Genomic DNA, 22087 nt, shown 5'->3' with positions numbered 1-22087 from the left:
GCATGCCGCCAAATCTTGCGTAGGCGGCCTCTCACAAGTCTGGAAGTGTTGTGGCGGTTGCAAACGCCTGGCACGCGTGTCCGGGGTGTGCCCCCCCTCACGGACGGCGCTGCCACCGCCACCTGGAGTGGGGAAACGGACCCGTCGGGTCTACACGGAGGGGATCTTGCTGTGGGTCTGGCCCGGTTGTCCCTCCAAAGTATTCCTACGGGCTGACCTAACACAACCGGGCTGGGAGGTCCGCTGGTCAAAGCCCGTCCGTGCAAAGTCAAAGGGCTAGATCCCGTGGTCAAACGCTACAGGGTTAGGCCGGACGGGGGCCCTGGGGGGTAGCAATACCACTGGAGCGTCGCACTGGGCCCTCATACATGCGGGGTGGTGTGGTGGCATGTCCGAAGAGGCGGCACGCGTCTCCGGGGCGTGGCCCCCCCTCACGGACGGCGATGACACAGTAGTAGACGTTCTGCGGTAACGATGCGGCGTGAATATTATTAAATACTCGGAGCGCGATAAAATCATGAGTTTTTTTGCACGACGTGGGCACATGTGCTATAGGAATGTTGGTATTTTTTCATAATTTTTGGTGATGGAGAAGTATCCGAAAAATTCCCTCTACGCGGATTGCCCTTCGCGTGTCTACGGCTGTGGCCGGCGGCCTACGGGGGCTAGCATGCCGCCAAATCTTGCGTAGGCGGCCTCTCACAAGTCTGGAAGTGTTGTGGCAGTTCCAAACGCCCGACACGCGTGTCCGCGTTGTGCCCCCCTCTCACGGACAGCGCCGCCGCCGGCTCCTGGAGTGGGGAAACAGACGCGTCGGGTCTACACGAAGGGGATCTTGCTGTGGGTCTGGCCCGGTTGTTGCTCCAAAGTGTTCCTATGGGCTGACCTAACACAACCGGGTGGGGAGGTCCGCTGGTTAAAGCCCGTCCGTGCAAAGTCAAAGGGCTAGATCCCATGGTCAAACGCTACAGGGTTAGGCGGGACGGGGGCCCTGGGGGGGTAGCAATGCCACCGAAGCATCGCACCAGGCCCTCATACATGCGGGGTGGTGTGGTGGTTTGTCTGAAGAGGCGGCACGCGTCTCTGGGGCGTGCCCCCCCTCACGGACGACGAGTCGGCGGCCACGCGCTCCCAGACCCGCGACCAGGCCACAGCCTCGCCCTCGGCGGACGAAGCTAGTCAACTTCGGCGCCTCCCCTCCCCTCTGTGTGGTTCCGGGAGAGGAGAGGGCCGAGCGGTTAAAAAAACATTAAAAATCCATATGAAATAATAATACATAAAAAACATAAAAAAGAAAAAATATAACTAGAAAAAACATTAAATAATCTATATGAAATAAAAAACATAAAGACGGAAAAATATGAACTACTAAAAATATTTTAAAATTGAAAAATATGAACTACTAAAAACATTTAAAAAATGAAATATATAACTATGCCGACGGCATAGCTGCGACCATAGGGGACGTGTCACGGGGATCGGTGACGTGGCATCTATGCCGACGGCAGCCGTCGGCATAGTTTGCCTTATCCCCTCGCGTCGACCCTCAACCACTCAATCTCTCCCACTCCCCGCGACCCCGCCCCCTGCTGCCGTCGCTGCACTCGCCCCCTGCCGCCGCCGCCGCACTCGCCGCCACCCCCTGCCGCCGCCGCCGCACTCGCCCCCTGCCGCCGTCGCCACACTCGCCCCTGCCTCGCCCGTGCCCCCTGCCGCCCCCACCCGTATCACTGCCGCCCCATCCCACCGCACCCGCGTCGCCTGCCGCCACTCCTCCCTCGCTCCAGCCGGCGCCGGCCTCGCTCCAGCCACCCCCGCTGCAGCCGCCCCCGCCCCTCCCTCCTCGACCCCGACCCTCCCTGCGTGGACGCCGCCCCGGCCGGCCCATGGCCTAGCCTGGCCGGCCCCCTGCTGGTCCGACCGGCCGGCCCCTCCGGCGACCGCCCCCTGCCGCTCCGGTGGTCATCCCCTGCCCCGACCGGCCGCCCCCTGCTCCGGTGGTCGCCCCCTCATCCGTAGGTAAGATTTTTGTACCTTTTTTTGTAGCGATGTTGTAGATGAATGCATATATTTATAGTAATAGATGATTAGATAGATGGATGTTAGATAGATGAATGAAATGAAAGAGAGTATAAATGTGAAAAAAATTAAGTGCACAATGTGAGATAGATAGATGGTAGATGAATGGATATTTGTGTAGTTTTACTATGTTTTTAGATACATACTCAATATTATAGATATATGTATTGTGAAGATGAGATGAGAGGGAAGAGTAATTTTTTTTGTGAAGATAGATAGACGAAAGTTAAAATTTGGATATGATGAGTGGTTACTTCATCAAGTTGGTCTTGCTAAAACAAGTTTGTGATATGATGTAATGTGTGATGATGCTTTATATGTGATGTGATGACCTAATTTTTTTCATTTGGTGGAATTTAGAGGGTTTCTGGTGTTGCCTCCGGTGGAGTGATGTGAGTAATTTAAATGAATCCTTAATTTTGTTGTGTGGCTTCCAATAAAGCAGAGATGGCAGATAATCAGTGGATGTATAGTGGGTTTTTCCGTCGGAATCAAGTAACAACAGAGTGGGTCGAGAAAACTGATGTGTTTTTGAAAGAGATATTCCGTCATAGCCGTCGGAATCAAGTAACAACAAAGTAACAACACATACAACATTATTATTCTATCATAGCCTAAATAATTGGATTAAAGTTTAGCCCTTTTGGAAGAAGAATAGGGATGATAGTAGGATTGATTTCTGATGTTAGAACTACTAATCTTAAAGTTGTTGACTGCCCTTTAATAACAACCCACACCTTCGCTATGGAAAACATATATTTGATACCACATAGTAATAAAAATGGTGTGCTTTAAACATGGTTGCTGCAAAACACATAAACGGAGATTGCACTGAGACACACATATATGAATTGTGCACATTGGTCTCGGGCTACAATTTGAGTGCATGCGTTGCTTACGATGAACTGCTGAAACTCTTGCTTTCTCTCTATTCTGATGATAGAAGCAATGGCACATAGCTCACACTCCACTTTTATTTGTGTTATTGTGATATTTTTCTTTTCATCGAAATCTTGACTTTGGACATATTTGTTGTTTTTTTATATTGGTGCGACCTTGTCCGCCTTATATTGTTTGGTGATTACAATATAAATTCCCCAGATAGTGCAAAAGTGGACAGTTTAGCCATTGAATAGTAATTATTCTACTGAATTGCAATGAAACACTCTTCGTACTTCTTGGACTACTACATGGCATGATCCTGAGCGTTATTACCTTGCCGCTGCCTCATGGAATTTCTTGTGTGCCACACTGCATGATCCTGAGGTTAGCCTCAACATAGTTTTATGATTTTCTTTTTTGTGCCTTTGGAGCTCTTGTTTTTTTATGCTTTTCTTTTCCATGTTTCACAAACGATCAACCCAAATAGGTAATTTTTGTTTTACTGCTTTAGGAGTACTCGCTATGTGTCAACGGATAACTGAAGTCTGGTTGCGTCTATGAACACTTGGAGATTTTGTAGTACTTTTTCCCAGGAGATAAGCTAGCATGAGTAATAGATGACCAACAGTAACTAATTGCATTTTTTTGCTTGATGGCCTTATTGTCTTGTAGGAAGGCCTTTGCACCCCCTCCCGACAATTGACACGCTGCATCTCACCTGGCCACCCCGCATCCCCTTCTGAGATTGCTTCTCCCATTGAGAGTGAAACTGTTCTATGAAATTTGAGATGTATATACATTCAGATGAATGCAGTTTCATCCATTGCTGAAAGAAATGTGATATCCAATTTCAGGTTTTCTGAAGCCACGATCAGCTGGGGATTGGATAGCAGAAGCATGGCGTGTATAAGATCTGAACATTGAAGACATGCAATGCAGCTCAATGGTATGCCTTCCTCGGTTCCTTGTAATCTTTGAAGCCTAAATTCTGAACTGTTTTTTTATACAAGCCTAAATGTTCTTACGTGTTACTGTGTTTGTACAAGACAACATGAGTACAACTTCTACAAAAGTATTTTGGACTGTTTTGTGTGCATCGGGCAACGCATACATTAAGCTGTCGCCATTTCCCATCATCTCATAAACTATTATGGGAAGTATGGTTTCGTTTTATCCCATATATCAGTATATTAAGTATGTTACCTTCTATATAATGTTGGTGATTTGTCCATGGAAATATTTAATTAAACAATGCTTATCTTCTGCATCTTTTTTATATCTTTTTACCACGACAGGGATGGAGCTCTCGGCGATGTGGAGCTCAATGTCTTTCAGGTTGTTCTATACAGTGTTATTAGTGTTTTAATATATACTTATTTGCATAAGAAGTTTGCATATGTTAGTTATTCCTCTCGTCAAAGGAAATATCCTCCCTTCAATACAATAAATAAATTCAATGTTCATGCGCTAAATGAAAATCATTAGTTCATTATTACTACATTATTATCAGCTATTGATTTTGTAGTATTTATTAATTAGTAGTGCTTCACTAGGATGAACATGTATTTTCTTCTCCGCAAAAGAATGATTTTTCAATGGTTTTTCTGGGCTGTTTATTTTTTAGAAATTGTGACCCGCTGAATCCTTTTTCCCTTACTGCACACATGCACATCATTTTAATTTTGTGTGCACTTCCTGATGGGGTCATGTACCTAGGGTAGGGCCACAGACCTGATCTAAGTACCCTGCCCAAGGACACCCTTAGAAGAGGTCACCTTCCAGTCGACCAACGAGAGACACACTCGACTGCCTTGAAGGACTCGACCGCGAAGACTCACTCGACCACCAGAAGGTCAAGAGGCACTCTGCGCTGCAACGGCCTGTAATTAAGTAGACTTTATGATAGTAAAGACACTTTATGTGGGGCGTTACCAGTAACGCCCCGGACTTAACTCACCTTAAACCCTCTCCTACGTGGGCTGGCTGGGGTCCTAGCGCACTCTATATAAGCCACCCCCCTCCACAGGCAGAAAGGTTCGGCACCCTGTAACTCATATACATATAATCCACTCGACCGCCTCCGGGCTCCGAGACGTAGGGCTTTTACTTCCTCCGAGAAGGGCCTGAACTCGTACATCTCTTGTGTTTACAACCTCTCCATAGCTAGGACCTTGCCTCTCTATACCTACCCCCACTCTACTGTCAGGCTTAGAACCACGACAGTTGGCGCCCACCGTGGGGCAGGTGTTTTAGCAATTTTGTGGAGAAGTTGCGATTCTTCCGAGTACTTTCATCATGGTGGCTGCTGGATTTTTGGTCGAGGGTCGAGAGATCCGTCTCGGCGCTCTCACCTTCATCGCCGACGACTCCGCCTGGCTCCAGGAGGCTCCACTCGACGTTGATGCGCTCCCCGTCCGCGGTGCGACACATTTTCGCGCATGTGTCCGCGGCATTCTGCTGCGGCAACCGTCGACCCCGCATCGGTCGACATCCCCATCGACCACCCTCCCGGTCTCCCGTCAGCGCAAGCGCTCGGGCCGGTCGAGGATTCAGCGGTGGGTGAGGCACGCGGTGGCTCGCCAGACGGCCACCACCCAAGTTGCGGCAATCGAGCCCGACGAATCTCTCTACGGCCTGTTCGATCTGTCGACTGGTTCCGTAGAGACCGCATCCGAGTGCGATAGCAGTGATCCAGCGGCAGAAATTCTGATGGTCGACGGGCCCCGCAGTCCCCCTGGCTTCGCCCGTGATGGTGGAGCAGGCGACGGAGGCGACCCCGCACGAGACCACGAAGAGTACCAGCCCGAGCCACTCGACTCTCTGCAAAGAGAGGAACTTCGCCGCAGGAACGTGGATGTTCTGCGTACTCCCATCGCAGGAGAAACCCCCGAGGCTCGCGCCTTGGAGGAGGTACGTTTGGCCAATTTGGCCGAACACACTCGACTGGAGAATCTTTAGCGAGCACTTGACGAGCGCGCGCGGCAACGAATTCCCGACACCAGTCGACGTCAACTCTTCCCGCTGACTCAAATATATCGAACCCCAATCCAGAATTTAGCAGCCGCGACCCGTATAGCAGAGTCCATCCAACCCTCTCAGTCGGAAGCTGGCAGAGGCTTGATGCAGATCAGGGATCTGCTCCGGGCAGCAGGAGATCAGAATTCGGCCGTGTCGCAGTCGCGCAACAGAATTCACAGTCGATCCGTCGCTGCGAATAGGGTTCAGTCGGCTCACAGTCCCAGATCGCCTCCGCGGCGTGAAGGGCGCGAGAATCGACGAGACCAATATGGTGACCGACTCGACCGAGATGATAGGCGTCGAGTGCCCAATTCCCCTCCGAGGGGTGGGTCTTACGCTCCTCGGCAGCAAGATGACAGGCGTCAGTTCAGTACGGGGCGAAGAGTTCCAGTCGACCCCAGAGAACCAGGCTTCGACGCGCGATCCATTATCGTGCAAGGTTTGGTCGACCGGAACAGAGCCCATCGAGGCGGACTCGACAGAGATGCACCCACGAGCAGTCGAGTGCATGTTTCTGGTCCTGAATGTTTCAGCAGAGCTATCAGAGCCGCAGTTATCCCTCCCAATTTCAGGTTGGCAACAGGAGTCAGCAAGTTCACCGGTGAGTCTAAGCCTGAAACTTGGCTTGAGGACTACCGAGTGGCGGTTCAGATTGGTGGTGGGAACGACGAGGTGGCCATGAAGCATTTGCCCCTCATGCTGGAAGGTTCTGCCAGGGCATGGTTGACTCAATTACCTCCTAGCAGGATTTACACTTGGGAAGATCTGTCCCGAGTGTTCATGAGAACGTTTGAAGGAACTTGCAAGCGACCGGCTGGACTGACGGAGTTGCAAGTCTGCGTGCAGAAGACCAATGAGACTCTCAGAGAGTATATTCAGAGATGGATCACTTTGCACCATACTGTGGAGAATGTGTCTGATCATCAGGCAGTCTGCGCCTTTAAAGATGGCGTCAAGAACAGAGAATTGAGCTTGAAGTTTGGTCGAACCGGTGACATGACCTTGAGTCGGATGATGGAGATTGCTACCAAGTACGCCAACGGCGAAGAAGAAGACCGACTCCGAAGCGGCAAGCACAAGCCGAGTCAGTCGGAAAAGGGAAACACCAGTCGGAAACAGAAGCGGAAGGCTGAACCGGCAGCTCCTGGAGAGGCTCTGGCCGTGACTCAGGGAAAGTTTAAAGGGAAACCAAAAGGATCCTGGAACCCTAAGAAGGTAAAGGATAAAGAAGGGAACGATGTGATGGATATGCCGTGTCACATCCACACGAAGAAAGACGAAGAGGGGAATATCATCTACCCGAAGCACACCACTCGCCAATGTCGACTCCTGATCCAGCAGTTTCAGGGAAAACAATCTAATAACAAGGAGAAGGAGTCGGACAAGGTCGAAGACAAGGAGGACAATGAGGAAGGATATCCCCATATCAACTCTACTCTAATGATCTTTGCAGATGTGGAGAGCAAGAGTCGATTGAAAGTTATTAACCGTGAGGTGAACATGGTTGCCCCAGCAAAAGCAAACTATCTGAAATGGTCCCAAACACCCATCACCTTCGACCAATCTGATCACCCGACTCATATTGCCACCCCTGGGAGGCAAGCTTTGGTGGTCGATCCAGTTGTTGAAGGCACTCGACTGACAAAAGTGCTTATGGACGGTGGTAGTGGGTTGAATTTGCTGTATGCAGACACACTGAAAGGAATGGGCATTCCGATGTCCCGACTGAGCACCAGTAACATGAGCTTTCATGGAGTTATACCAGGAAAGAAAGCCGAGTCACTCGGTCAAATAGCTCTGGACGTGGTGTTTGGTGATTCGAAACATTTTCGCAAAGAGAAGTTGACGTTCGAGGTCGTGGATTTTCAGAGTGCATATCATGCCATTTTGGGGAGACCAGCTTATGCGCGGTTCATGGCTCGACCATGTTACGTGTACCTCAAATTGAAGATGCCCGGCCCCAAAGGAGTGATCACTGTCACCGGTGATCGGAAAAAGGCAGAAGAGTGCTTCCAGAAAGGCTCAAAGATTGCTGATTCCCAGGTGACAGCGGTCGAGTTCGAAGAATACAAGCAAAACGCAGATCCGAGTGACTTGCTGCGATCCAAGAAACCCGCCACAGAGTCTGCATTTCAGTCGTCCGGTGAGACGAAGCCTGTTCACATTCACCCAACCGACCCCGATGCAGCTCCGACCCGCATCTCCACAACACTCGACCCAAAATAGGAAGAAGCGCTCATCCAGTTCCTCCGTGAGAATTGGGACATTTTTGCATGGAAGCCCCTGACATGCCAGGTGTTCCCAGGGGACTGGCTGAGCATCGCCTAAGAGTCGACTCATCTGCAAAACCAGTTAAAGAGCATCTTCGGCGGTCCGCCGTCCAGAAGAGAAAAGCCATTGGTGAGGAAGTGGCTCGACTGTTGGCGGCAGGATTTATCCGAGAGATATACCACTCCGAGTGGCTCGCTAATGTCGTCATGGTCCCTAAGAAAGACAAATCACTCCGAATGTGCATTGATTTCAAGCACATCAACCGGGCCTGCCCGAAAGATCATTTTCCTCTCCCTCGCATAGATCAAATTGTTGACTCGACCGCGGGATGCGAGAGACTGTCTTTTCTAGACGCCTACTCCGGGTACCACCAGATCCGTCTGTACGGACCCGACGAGGTAAAAACAGCTTTCATCACTCCATTCGGGTGCTTCTGCTATATCACCATGCCATTCGGCCTCAAGAATGCCGGAGCCACATTTATGCGAATGATTCAGAAGTGTCTACTCACTCAAATCAGTCGGAATGTGGAAGCATATATGGATGATATCGTTGTCAAGTCACGAAAAGGTTCCGACCTGCTCGCTGATCTCGCCGAAACATTTGCCAACCTCAGAAGGTATGATATCAAGCTCAATCCATCAAAGTGCACATTTGGAGTTCCTGGTGGCAAGTTACTCGGTTTTCTCGTTTCCGAACGAGGAATCGACGCTAATCCAGAGAAGATCGGCACTATTCTCCGAATGAAACGCCCTGTGTGAGTGCACGATGTCCAGAAGCTTACTGGATGCTTGGCCGCATTAAGTCGATTCATCTCACGACTCGGTGAAAAGGCATTGCCTCTTTACCGACTGATGAAGAAGGCAGACAAGTTCGAGTGGACTCCAGAAGCTGATGCAGCGTTTGCCGAGCTAAAAGCTCTGCTCTCCACCCAGCCGGTGCTTGCTGCTCCAATCAGCAAAGAGCCTCTGTTGCTCTATATCGCAGCCACAGGACAAGTCGTCAGTACTGTGCTAACGGTCGAGCGGGAAGAAGAAGGAAAAGCTCTCAAAGTTCAGCGCCCAGTGTATTATTTGTCTGAAGTCTTGACTCCATCAAAGCAGAGATATCCTCATTATCAGAAGCTTGTGTATGGAATATACATGACCACAAAGAAGGTTGCTCATTATTTCTCTGATCATTCCATCACAGTCGTCAGCGACGCTCCACTATCAGAGATTTTGCACAACAGAGATGCAACTGGTCGAGTGGCCAAATGGGCGATTGAACTTCTTCCCCTTGATATCAAGTTTGAGGCAAAGAAAGCCATTAAGTCCCAGGCAATAGCAGATTTCCTCGCCGAGTGGATTGAACAGCAGCAGCCGACTGAAGTTCACTCGGAGCATTGGACCATGTTCTTTGATGGCTCTAAGATGTTGAATGGTTCCGGTGCTGGGGTTGTCCTGGTTTCCCCCATAGGAGATAAGCTCAGATATGTGCTCCAGATTCACTTTGATTCCTCCAACAATGAGGCAGAATATGAGGCCCTCTTATATGGGTTGCGCATGGCCATTTCACTCGGCGTCCGTCGCCTGATGGTCTATGGCGACTCGGATTTAGTGGTCAATCAAGTGATGAAGGAGTGGGACGTGAGAAGCCCAGCCATGACTGGATACTGCAATGCAGTGAGGAAGCTGGAAAAAAAGTTCGAGGGGTTGGAACTCCATCATATACCCCGACTGAAAAATCAAGCAGCTGATGATCTAGCAAAGATAGGTTCCAAGAGAGAAGCCATTCCGAGTGGTGTGTTCTTGGAGCATGTACACACTCCGTCAGTCAAAGAAGATCCTTTCACCGAAGAAGCTCCACAGCCCAAGAGTGCCACAGATCCGACTGAGGTTGAAGTCCCAGCGGTGGTCGACTTGGTCATGGAGATCTTGGTGGTCATTCCCGATTGGACGGTTCCATATATCGCGTATATCCTGAGAAAAGAGCTCCCGGAGGATGAGGAAGAGGCTCGACAGATCGTCCGCCGATCTAAGGCCTTTACCGTAATCAAAGGACAGTTATACAGAGAAAGCGCGACTGGAGTCGGTCAGAAGTGCATAACGCCGGAAGAAGGTCGAATCATCCATAATGATATTCACTCGGGGACCTGTGGTCATCACGCGTCCTCTCGGACCATCGTGGCCAAAGCATACCGAGCCGGATTTTACTGGCCAAAGGCGAATGAGATGGCAAAGGAGATAGTGGATAAGTGCGAGGGATGTCAGTTTTACTCGAATATGTCGCACAAGCCTGCATCAGCCCTGAAGACCATTCCACTCGTCTGGCCTTTCGTAGTATGGGGGTTGGACATGGTCGGTCCTTTGAGAACAGGGCGAAGTCACGCATGTACTGGTGGCAGTCGACAAGTTCACCAAGTGGATTGAGGCTAAACCAATCAAGAACCTTGACGCCGGTACTGCTGTTAGCTTCATCAGGGAACTAATATTCAGATATGGAGTCCCGCACAGCATCATTACGGATAATGGGTCGAACTTTGACTCGGAGGAATTCAGAGATTTCTGTAACTCTCAAGGCACACGGGTCGACTACGCTTCAGTCGCCCATCCGCAGTCGAATGGACAAGCAGAGCGAGCCAATGGCCTGATTCTCAAGGGATTGAAACCCCGACTAATGCGTGATCTCAAGCATGCAGCTGGAGCTTGGGTCGACGAACTTCCCTCAGTGCTTTGGGGACTGCGGACCACACCTAATCGGTCGACCGGAAGAACTCCATTCTTCTTGGTCTACGGAGCTGAAGCAGTCTTGCCGAGTGATCTTCTCCACAATGCTCCTCGAGTTGAAATCTACAACGAAGCAGAAGCTGAACAAGCGCGGCAGGACGTAGTCGACCTTTTAGAGGAAGAAAGGGAGATGGCTCTAATCCGGTCGACCATCTACCAACAAGATTTGCGTTGTTTCCACGCCAGAAATGTGAGAGGTCGAGCCTTCCAGGAAGGAGATTTGGTTCTCCGAATGGATCAGCACAAACCACACAAGCTTGCTCCTCCTTGGGAAGGTCCCTTCATCGTCACCAAGGTTCTCCACAACGGGGCGTACCGTCTTTACAACGTCGAGCATAATATCGACGAGTCCCGAGCTTGGAACGCGGAACTACTCCGCCCATTTTACACTTAAGTTTTATCACTCGGATGAGTTGCAATAAAGTACTTCTGTAGTTCATGGACCTCAAAATAATAGTGTCATAGTTCCTCCATAATTTTTGTCGCTTTTCATTTTGTCTAATAAAATTTCCCCTCAGTGGGTGACTTAGCCGCGAATCCGTTCCGCCTAAGTTTGTTAAAAATCCTACCGAGTGGTGAGCCAGACTCCCACTCGGAGGCTTAGCTGCGAATCCGTTTCGCCTAAGTTATAAAAATCCTGCCGAGTGGTAAGCCAGACTTCCACTCGGAGGCTTAGCTGCAGTCCAAGTACTCGCCTAAGTAATCAAAAATCCTACGGAGTGAAGAGCAAACCTCTCACTCGGAGGCTTAGCTGTAGTCCAAGTACTCGCCTAAGTTATAAAAATCCTGCCGAGTGGTAAGCCAGATTTCCACTCGGGAGCTTAGCTGCAGCCCAGTGCTCGCCTAAGTAATCAAAAATCCTACCGAGTGAAGAGCAAACCTCTCACTCGGGGGCTTAGCTGCAGTCCAAGTACTCGCCTAAGTTACAAAAATCCTACGAGTGAAGAGCAAACCTCTCACTCGGGGGCTTAGCTGCAGTCCAAGTACTCGCCTAAGTTATAAAAATCCTGCCGAGTGGTAAGCCAGACTTCCACTCGGAGGCTTAGCTGCAGTCCAAGTACTCGCCTAAGTTATAAAAATCCTACCGAGTGGTAAGCCAGACTTCCACTCGGAGGCTTAGCTGCAGTCCAAGTACTCGCCTAAGTTATAAAAATCCTACCGAGTGGTAAGCCAGACTTCCACTCGGAGGCTTAGCTGCAGTCCAAGTACTCGCCTAAGTTATGAAAATCCTGCCGAGTGGTAAGCCAGACTTCCACTCGGGGGCTTAGCTGCAGCCCAGCGCTCACCTAAGTGGACTAAGGAATAAGTCGATTGCAGTAAGCGCCCTACTTTGAACCTGCAAAAGACATTTCGAGCCAAAAGCAATCATATTCAAACGACAAATTCAAGTTCGGATCGATATCTAAAGGAACCGAAAGTGCTCGGGTGCTAAGCCCGTTAGGGTTTATCGGTTACAGCTCCACTCGGCATACCGAGGCAAATTTAAAGCGTCGAGCTTAGAAGAAGTTTTTTACCCCTCCCGTGGAGGGCTGGAAGGTGCAACGAACTCATCAAGATCAATTCCATCTGCGATCCGAGTGGCAGCCGCAAGGAAAGTTTCCATAAAGGACCTGAAGTCGTGTTTCTTGGTGTTGGCCACCCGGAGGGCCACCAGCTTCTCTTCTTGCGCATCTTTGCAGTGGACTCGGGCCAGACACAGAGCAACATCTGCACCGCACCGAGCCGAGGACTTCTTCCACTCCTGCACTCGACCAGGGATCGTGTTCAAGCGAGCCATCAGCGACTCAAGGTCATTTTGAAGTGTCTCCCCGGGCCAGAGCGTCGAGTCGATGCGAGATGTGGCGACCTTCAGCCTTGCAAGATAGTCCACGGCAGCTGCAACACGGGACTCCAGTCGGAAAACATTCATGGCAACTTCGTCGTTCACCGGGGAATTGACGGGGTCGAGGTTTGGTTCCAGCCGGCTAGTTTCTTCTTCAAAGTTTTGACAAAATTCTGCAAGGACGATCACCGAGTCAAGGCGATGGTCGAATGAAAAAATCACGATTGGAAATGATTGCCGAGCATAGAGGTTTACCTTCAAGCATAAGAAACAGCTTCTTGGCAAGACCACTCAGGAAGGCCTCCAGATCATTTTTCTTCCCAGTCAACTTACTGACTTGGTCGGTCAGGGCAGTTTTATCAGTTTTCAGTCGACTGACTTCCTTGTTGGCAATCCCAAGAGCAGCTTTCAGATTGGTATTGTCTTGTTCAAGCTTGGTGATTGAAGCTAGCTTCTCGTCAGCGAGCTTGATCTTCTCAGCTAGTTCAAGGTCTTTTTTCTGTTGGGCCTCCCTTACCTTACCTGCAAGTTACAGCAAGATAAGATTTTGAAACAAACGAAGGGGAAAATCAGTCGTCAAGGTCTCACCAAACATACCTTCGGTCTCCTCCTTTGCCTTCGTCAGTTTCTCCTGAACCAGCTTCAAATTCAGCTCGAGCTGAACGTGCTTGTTTTCCAGCTCAGAGTAGCAAGCCACAAGATCACAGGAGTTCCGCGAAGAACCAATCGACTAAATGTCAAATATAATTCACTTCCGAGTGAAAAAGGAAAAATCACACGTTTCTAAGACTACAGCCGAATACAAGCATTCGACCGTAGTCTCGGGACTACACCCAGTGGGTGCACTCAGCGTGCCCCCACTAATCCTATCGAAGATAGAGTCGACCAGTCGACCTCAAAAAAAAAGAGAGAGAGATGTATTCTTTAAGACTGTAATCGACTACAAGCAGTCGACCACAGTCTCGGGGACTACACCCAGTGGGTGCACTCAGCGTGCCCCCACCAGTTTGCGAAATCCATTCGACATAGTCGAATGACGCAAAGACTGAAATTATAAAACCTAAAGCCGACTGCCAGCAGTCGACCTTAGCCTTGGGGACTACACCCAGCGGGTGCACTCAGCGTGCCCCCGCTAACACGGAGTCTAAGTCGACACACCCACTGGGTGACTACTATAAATTCTGGAAAGAAAAGTTTTTGATAGCATATCTTAACAGAACAGGCGGTGGTCGACTGACCTGAACATTGCTTTGAAGGGCGGAACTAGCGTCGTAAGCTGCCTGGCTCGCATCCCGGATGGTCCTTAACTGCTCCATCATGATCCCTGCCTGGCGTATCGCCTCCTTCGCGGCGCCAGCTTGGTCCTCTGGGACATGGTGCGTCGTGAAGAGGGAGGGCTGCTGAGCACTCGTCAGTGGATCTGCGGAGGACACAGTGTGTCGAGTGGTGTTCTCCTCCTCCGCAACCAGAGTCTCAGGCACCGTCACATCCTGGGGCACCCTGCTGGCAGACGTTTTCCTACTCCTTCTGTGCTTCAGCGGTTCCTCATCTTCATCATCAGGGAGAGTGATAACAACATTCGGTGGAGCTACAGAAAAGAATCAGGATTAGAGATCATGAGTCAGTCGACTAAAAACGGCGTTAAGAGTATAGTACCTGGTTTTGAGGTTGCTGCGTCCTCCATCTCATGGTCATCAGCCCGGGCTGAGGTCTCAGAAGTAGCAGCACTGCAACTCCAAAGAATCAGTCGACTAACTCCAGAGCCAACCAGAGACAAAGTTCACACAAAATAGGAAGTCTTAAGCAGCATGATTACCCTGATATGGTGGGGATGGACACCTTCATCTTCGGCAGGAGCTTGGTCGGCTTTGACGAAGCCGCCCTGGGCTGATTCGACGCCTTTTCAGTCGGCGCCGGAGAGGTGGTTCGAGGGCGCTTGGTCGACTGAGCAACGGTCGCAACCCCCTTGCCACGTTCAGTCGCAGGGTCGTGGACAAGCTTCGACCGCCTTTCCGAGCGCGGTGGTACGACCTCCTCCTCCTCTTCTTCCTCGTCTTCAGCATCATCTTCATCACCGTCATCGTCGTCATCGTCGTCATCATCCTCAGCAACGTCTGAGTCCCACTCCTCCTCCTGGCTCTCGCCCCCACTCGCCTCACCCTCCTCAGTCGGAGCCTATGCTCCATTGGGCATCGAGTACAGCTCGGTGAGGGCCTGATAGACATCAAGACAAAGATCAATCGACCGATTGGCAGAATAAACAGAAATGAATATGACAAGAAAACAGTGAAGAGCAGAGCAGGCATACCTTGTTTGGATCACTGTGGTGGTCGAGTGGAGGAATCCTTCTGGCTCCGCGTGGGTTATCCTTGTTTCCGGTAACGGCAGCCATCCACCTTTCCAGAGTGACATCGTCGACTGCTTCTGGATGGACCCGAGTCTCGTCCTCAGTCCCACAGTACAACCACATGCAGTGGCTCCGGAACTGAAGGGGCTGGATACGACGCCTAAGGAAAACCTCCAGGAGATCCATGCCCGTCACTCCCTCCCGAACCAACTGTACTACGCGCTCCATCAACATCTTCACGTCAGCTTTCTCCTCCGGAATCAACTTCAGAGAGGAGGGCTTGTTCACTCGGTCCATGGTAAATTGAGGGAGTCCACTCGACTGCCCCGGCGTCGACTGATCCTGGCAGTAGAACCAGGTCGACTGCCAGCCTCTGACTGACTCGGGAAAAGTCATGGCTGGGAAGGTGCTCTTATTCCTCACCTGGATCCCCAGGCCCCCACACATTTGGACAACTCGGGTCCTTTCGTCGCCTGGGCTCGCTTTCTTCACGGTCTGAGAGCGACACGTGAATATATGCTTGAACAAGCCCCAGTGCGGTCGACAGCCCAGAAAACCCTCACACATGGACACGAACGCGGCAAGATAGGCGATAGAATTTGGGGTAAAGTGATGGAGTTGCGCTCCAAAGAAGTTCAAGAAACCACGAAAGAAAATACTCGGCGGCAAAGAAAATCCACGGTCGACATGGGTAGCCAGGAGCACGCACTCACCCTCTTCTGGCTGGGGCTGCCACTCCTTCCCCGGAAGCCTCGCAGCTCCATGAGGGATCAGGCCCTCGTTGGCCATGTCGAGGAGATCTTTCTCCGTGATGGTCGACTGGATCCAATCTCCTTGGACCCAGCCCTTCGGCAGGCGGGATCTAGACGAAGACCCGCCGTGGCTGGTGGATCTCCCCTTCGCCTTCTCCGTCGCCGACGCCTTCTTCGCGCGTTCCAGCGCCGCCGTCTTCTCCTTGGCCATGGTTGCCGGTGAGACGCGCGAGGAGAAGTTGTGCGGAGGCGAGAGCGAGCGCGCTGGACGGAGACGAAGGGAGCAGAGAAAGAGAATGCTGAGGCACTGTACAAAAAACCCTCGCCGGGCGTATTTATAAGGTCCCTTCCGAGTGGATGACAGGTGGGCCCGGTCGATCTAATCATATCCAGAAACCGTTATGCAGGCGGGATACGTGGCGAAGAAAGCGGCGCGGGGATCGAGGCGTCTATGTCCCGTCCCATCCGAACGCCGCGGCCTGCTCCGCTTCGCGCGCTTCCCCAAAATTTCACATCCCGCGGAATCCGCGAACGGCAGATCGGTCTGTCAGACGCGGGGTTTCCTGTGATCCGTCGCTCGGAAATCGTCGAAGCCCGAAAGATCACTCGACGAAAGAAGAGAATGGATCGAGTCGACTGAAGACAAGTTGCTCACTACCAACGAAGAGATTCTTTGGTCCAGAACAACGCACGACCAGTGTGCAAAAGTTAATCGGAAACAACATCAACTCCTTCCTCACTCGAAGCCTCAATCCATTCGGGGGCTAATGATGGGGTCATGTACCTAGGGTAGGGCCACAGACCTGATCTAAGTACCCTGCCCAAGGACACCCTTAGAAGAGGTCACCTTCCAGTCGACCAACGAGAGACACACTCGACTGCCTTGAAGGACTCGACCGCGAAGACTCACTCGACCACCAGAAGGTCAAGAGGCACTCTGCGCTGCAACGGCCTGTAATTAAGTAGACTTTATGATAGTAAAGACACTTTATGTGGGGCGTTACCAGTAACGCCCCGGACTTAACTCACCTTAAACCCTCTCCTACGTGGGCTGGCTGGGGTCCTGGCGCACTCTATATAAGCCACCCCCCTCCACAGGCAGAAAGGTTCGGCACCCTGTAACTCATATACATATAATCCACTCGACCGCCTCCGGGCTCCGAGACGTAGGGCTTTTACTTCCTCCGAGAAGGGCCTGAACTCGTACATCTCTTGTGTTTACAACCTCTCCATAGCTAGGACCTTGCCTCTCCATACCTACCCCCCCCCCCCACTCTACTGTCAGGCTTAGAACCACGACACTTCCCAACTTGTTAGTGCCATCGTACCATGTTTGTTAGTCATGCTTTACTTATTATTTGGGCACCTTGGGGTAGCATCTTGCCAATGTTTGTTCAGAATGGTGAATACATGTTCAAAAGAACTCGATATCATATTGCCTTTCATTATGTTGGAAGGAAAAAACCTTTAAAACTGGATATATGTTTCTTTACCCTGGAAAAGCACCAGTTCAGCAGTTGATTTTTCCAAATGCATGTCCTCAGCATAGTAGTTTTGCAGGATATAGGCAACGATCGATACTTGATAGAAGACATGACAAGGCTCCCTGACTTACATGCTTGCCCCTGGCTGTGATGTCACACGGACATTGCTTTGGCGCCAGCTCATTCCACATTCTGGAAGTGTGCACTGGTGTAAGAAGGCTGACACTTAAAACTATCCTTAATTTGTTTATATCTTTGTAAAGCACTTATAATGCTTGAGTTATCAGGTTAGTGACATAAAAACAATACGCGCTTGCACTTTCAGGCATACCTAGACTTGATTGCCAGTTTCTCTACTCTAGGTGTTGGTTTAATACTAATACCTTGTCTTCAAACTTTAACCATGGAAATTCTATGGCTCATGTAAGTGCTAATACTTCCATCTTCAAGTTTAGCAAAGTGACGTACTATTTTCTAATGTATGTGAGGATATATGGTGCTTTATTGCCTGGCAGGCTCAATCTTGATGACACAATTAGAGTAAGTACTTGGAGAAAATTTTATTAGTTACGATATCTTTTTTAAGAGGTTTCATTGACAGTGAAGTCCAAAGGTAGAGCTGAACATTATCATGCTTAAGAATTTATGTGACTTCTATAATAGTGTTTGTCGTACCATCTCTTTTACAGAACAAACATATTTTCTGTAGTATCCTAGCTTTAAACTATTTCCCGATGTTCTTTTGTAAATTGTGCTGATGCATGTCAAAGTACTCAGGCAGTCTGATAATTTATCATTCATCTCTTTTTCGCCATGAAATGTATTGGTTAATCTTACAAAGTTGATATGCTACTCACTTCAGGCACAGACTCCATGCCCATCGAGTTGCATTTGTGATCAGCCAACACACTGTAAAACTGATAAACTTGTGCTCGATCGCCTCTAAGAAGTAGAAATTAGTGAATTATCAGGAACTGAACATGAACGTGATTTTGTGCAACGGTTATTCGGTTGGGCAACAACCTTAAAAAAGTTGACAATATCTTTTCATCACTCGATCACGAAAGCAAGGCCAAGGGGTTGTTCCAGATGTTATGAAGCTTGTCCATATTGGAACTATGTATTGAATTTTATGTGCACCGCTGCTTGGTGGGGAAAGTTCTATGTGTTCCTGGAGATTAAAACACTAATTTGTCAATTCTCTTCGCAAGCTTCTGGTTTGTGTGGTCCTGTTGTTCGCATGCTCGGGAGTCAGGAGTGGTGACGAATTCATGTTGTGACAATATGTCGATGCTGTTGAGACTGTCTTTCTAGGACGCGTGTTTACCTCTGTAATCTGTATGAAACTATGGATTCTAATTAATTTGCTAAAATAGTAGCTGCTTACCCTGATTTCTAATAGCATTTGTTAGGTGGGGCGCATTGCTGTTTATTAGTTGAATGGTGATTTCTGCTGAATTTCTGTTATTGTAATGGTATATGTGACTGTAAGTTCATTCTTTCGATATCATTTGCTGGAATGTGTAAAGGTATGGCTCTTTCATGATTTGAACCTTGCACCGGTAGGGTATCCACAACACTGTGTATGATCTAAACAATGGGTGAAAATATTTATTGGAGCATTTGTTTCAAACAAATGATTTTGAGCGTAAGATATTTCTAATATTTAAGTATGCGTGATGTATTTTAGATAGTACTGTCTCAACATTGTGTGCCTGATTGTTATTGAAATTAACAAAATATTTAAAATTATAGTGAAAATGTACAATCTCCAATAATACAATGGGTATTAATATTTATATTTGTTAGGACGTGCGTTGCACGTGCCGCTTACTAGTAAAGCTCAAATTCAAACGTCAATGACATTCTGTGAGCCAATTAACAACTATAACAGGACAGATCAACAGAAGAAATTTCGTCATACATGCACACTACACACGGGGATCCAAATTCCAATATTCCAATATTTCAACACTGCACACAGGGATCCAAATTACAACAAATTTCAGCCTCCAAATTCTAGCTTTGCCCTCAGTTTCCCTAATTTCATCGTACATGCAACACTGCACACGGGGACCCAATTTCCAATATTTCAACGTTGCAATTGAGCTGGGCACATGGCACCTACAAAATCCAGTAGCAAAATTCGTATGGGGCGGAGCGGCCGGTGTCGCCGGCCGGCCGGCCGACATGGACGGCCACCGGATTGGCCAGTGGGAGCCGAAGACAACAGTCTCAAGCGCGGTCTTGTCCCCCCTCCCTCGTTGCCGGGATGTTTGCCCACGGTGCATGTAGATCAGTGCGAGCTTCTAGCCGGCGTCGAGCCGTCGAGGCTATGCCGCGGCAGGGTGGCTGGTCGCCTAGTTCGTCGATGGATGCTACCAGCCTTGCTAAGCGTTGGTGGAAATAGAGGTGAAGCAACCGAGCCAGCAGTGTGGATGAAGCCTGATGATGCGATTGTGTGTGCATGTGCATGTCAGGATGGACTTTTCACAAAGCTCCAGGGGCCATTACTACCTGGTAAAAATTAAATCTCATTTTGGCTGGGGGGCCACGGCCCCCTCACACTTGTACATAGCTCCACCGTTGAATACCTATACGGTACGGATCACATCGATTCAACGATAAAATAACGTACGTATACTCAGAAGTTTGTATCATACAGTACATTTGTAGTCATTCATTTTCTTCTTTTTCTTGCGAGTAAATAGCGTAAAACTACTATTTTACAGGCTAGGGTTCCAAAAAACTATCGAATTTTATTTTTTCTTAGATAACTAACAAATGGGTGGTCGTCTGTTTCAAAAAACCCAAATCGTTGAGTCTTTATCAGTTGATCACGATTATGCCAGGTTGGGCCCACGTGTAAGATAACCGTTTGTTTGACCATTTACTTTGACCGTTAACTTACATCTGGGTCCCATATGTCAGTTTTGTAAAAAGCAATTGGGTCCCTACAAGTTTTCTGAAAAGGCAATCACGTCCCTATGAGTTTTCTGAAAAAAGCAATTGGGTCCCGTGGCAGCCTGGAGCTCGACCCCGCTCGGCAGGGTAGCGCTGCCTCCTCCGGCTGGCGAGCCACGCCCGCAGCGGCCGCCAAGCAGTGCCTCGCCTGCGGCCGCCGCCATGCGGTGCCTTGCCTGCCCTGCGGCTGCCGCCACACCATGCCTCACCTGCCCCGCGGCGGCCGCCGCCACGCCGTGCCTCGCCCGCGGCCGCCGCCATTCCTTGGCGCGAGCTCCTCAAGCTCGACGCGGATGGCCTGCGCCGCTGCTGGAGTGCCGCGGGCGAGGCCGACCTCGGCGCAACCGTCGCCACCAGGAGCTCCGGCTTGGGGGGGGGGGAGGTTCGCCGGCTTGGGAGGGGAAGGGGGTCGCCGGCTCGGGAGGGGAAGGGGGCCGCCGGCTCGGGAGAGGAGAGGTTTGGCACAGGAGGCACAGAGGAGGAAGAGAAGAGAGAGAGAAAGAAGAAAGAGAAGAGGAAGAGGAAACTTACATATGTGCCCCACATGTATGTTAACGGTCAAATTAACAGTTTGTTTAGCCTTGGGCCCAACCTGTCATAATCGTGATCAACTGATAAATACTCGACGATCTGGGTTTTTTGAAATAGCAGACCACCCATTTAGTAGTTATCTAAGAAAAAAATAAAATCCGGTAGTTTTTTGGAAGCCTAGCCTGTAAAGTAGTAGTTTTATGCTATTTGCTCCTTTCTTGCTATGCTAGCTAACCATGGGATACTCCTCACAGTTATTAGAGAATATATGAATTATATCAGTGGATTCTAAAAGAGTGCAGAGACTGTTCATCAATACCAATAAGATATTCATTCATCCGAAGGTTCATAGCTATGCGTTGTTACTCCCATTTCCCACTATCAATATTCCCATGCCCATAAATCTAGAACAAAAAAAATGATAACTCAAGAATATATTAGCCCATTTCAAATAGAAAAGTGAGAATCAACATTTACAAGTTGATGTAAGCTCACAAGCAATACATCTCTGATTGCACGAATCAATTCATTCTATTTAGGATAAGTATATTTTTCGTCCTTGAACTTTCGTGATAGTTTAGAAATCACCCCTTAATTTTAAAACCACTAAAACTAAGTTCCTATAATAAATTATTTAAACCGGATAAGTTTCGTCCCTCGGGTGGTTTCAGTATGATGTGAAATCGGTTTTGATTAAACTGGCCACGTGGCCTGGTTTTTACCCCAACTCGATCCACTTCCAGCGTGGCGGCGCTCGCCTCTGTCGTCACCACTACCAACCTGCTCAACGCCGCCCCCGAGATCGCCAAGGAGGTTGCCTCCTCACATGCACGCACATTCTGTTGTGCGCTCAACTGCACAGGATCGGCAGCGCTAGCTAGTAGGGGTAATTAATTGATCTTTAGCTAAGGTTGTTGTACAGCACGACGTAGATGTAAACCTGTGCGATCTATCGATTCCTATAGCTCTTGTTCTACAATATCCATTGTCCAGATGGTAACGAACAGCCTCCGCCTCGAGGACTCCGACACCATGGAGACGTTCCTCTGCATGGTGTCGACGGAGATCCTGCGGGGGGTACGGGCTGATCAAGAGCACGGCCATCGGCGTCTCTACAGACTCGGCCGAGGAGAGCCGCCGATGCGGGACGGCCGGCCTCCTGCCGACAA

Source organism: Triticum aestivum, chromosome 1A (genome assembly GCF_018294505.1).
Source record: "Triticum aestivum cultivar Chinese Spring chromosome 1A, IWGSC CS RefSeq v2.1, whole genome shotgun sequence".
NCBI lineage: Eukaryota > Viridiplantae > Streptophyta > Magnoliopsida > Poales > Poaceae > Triticum > Triticum aestivum.
The sequence above is the reverse complement of the archived record's forward strand: the minus strand, read 5'-3'. Positions refer to the sequence as shown.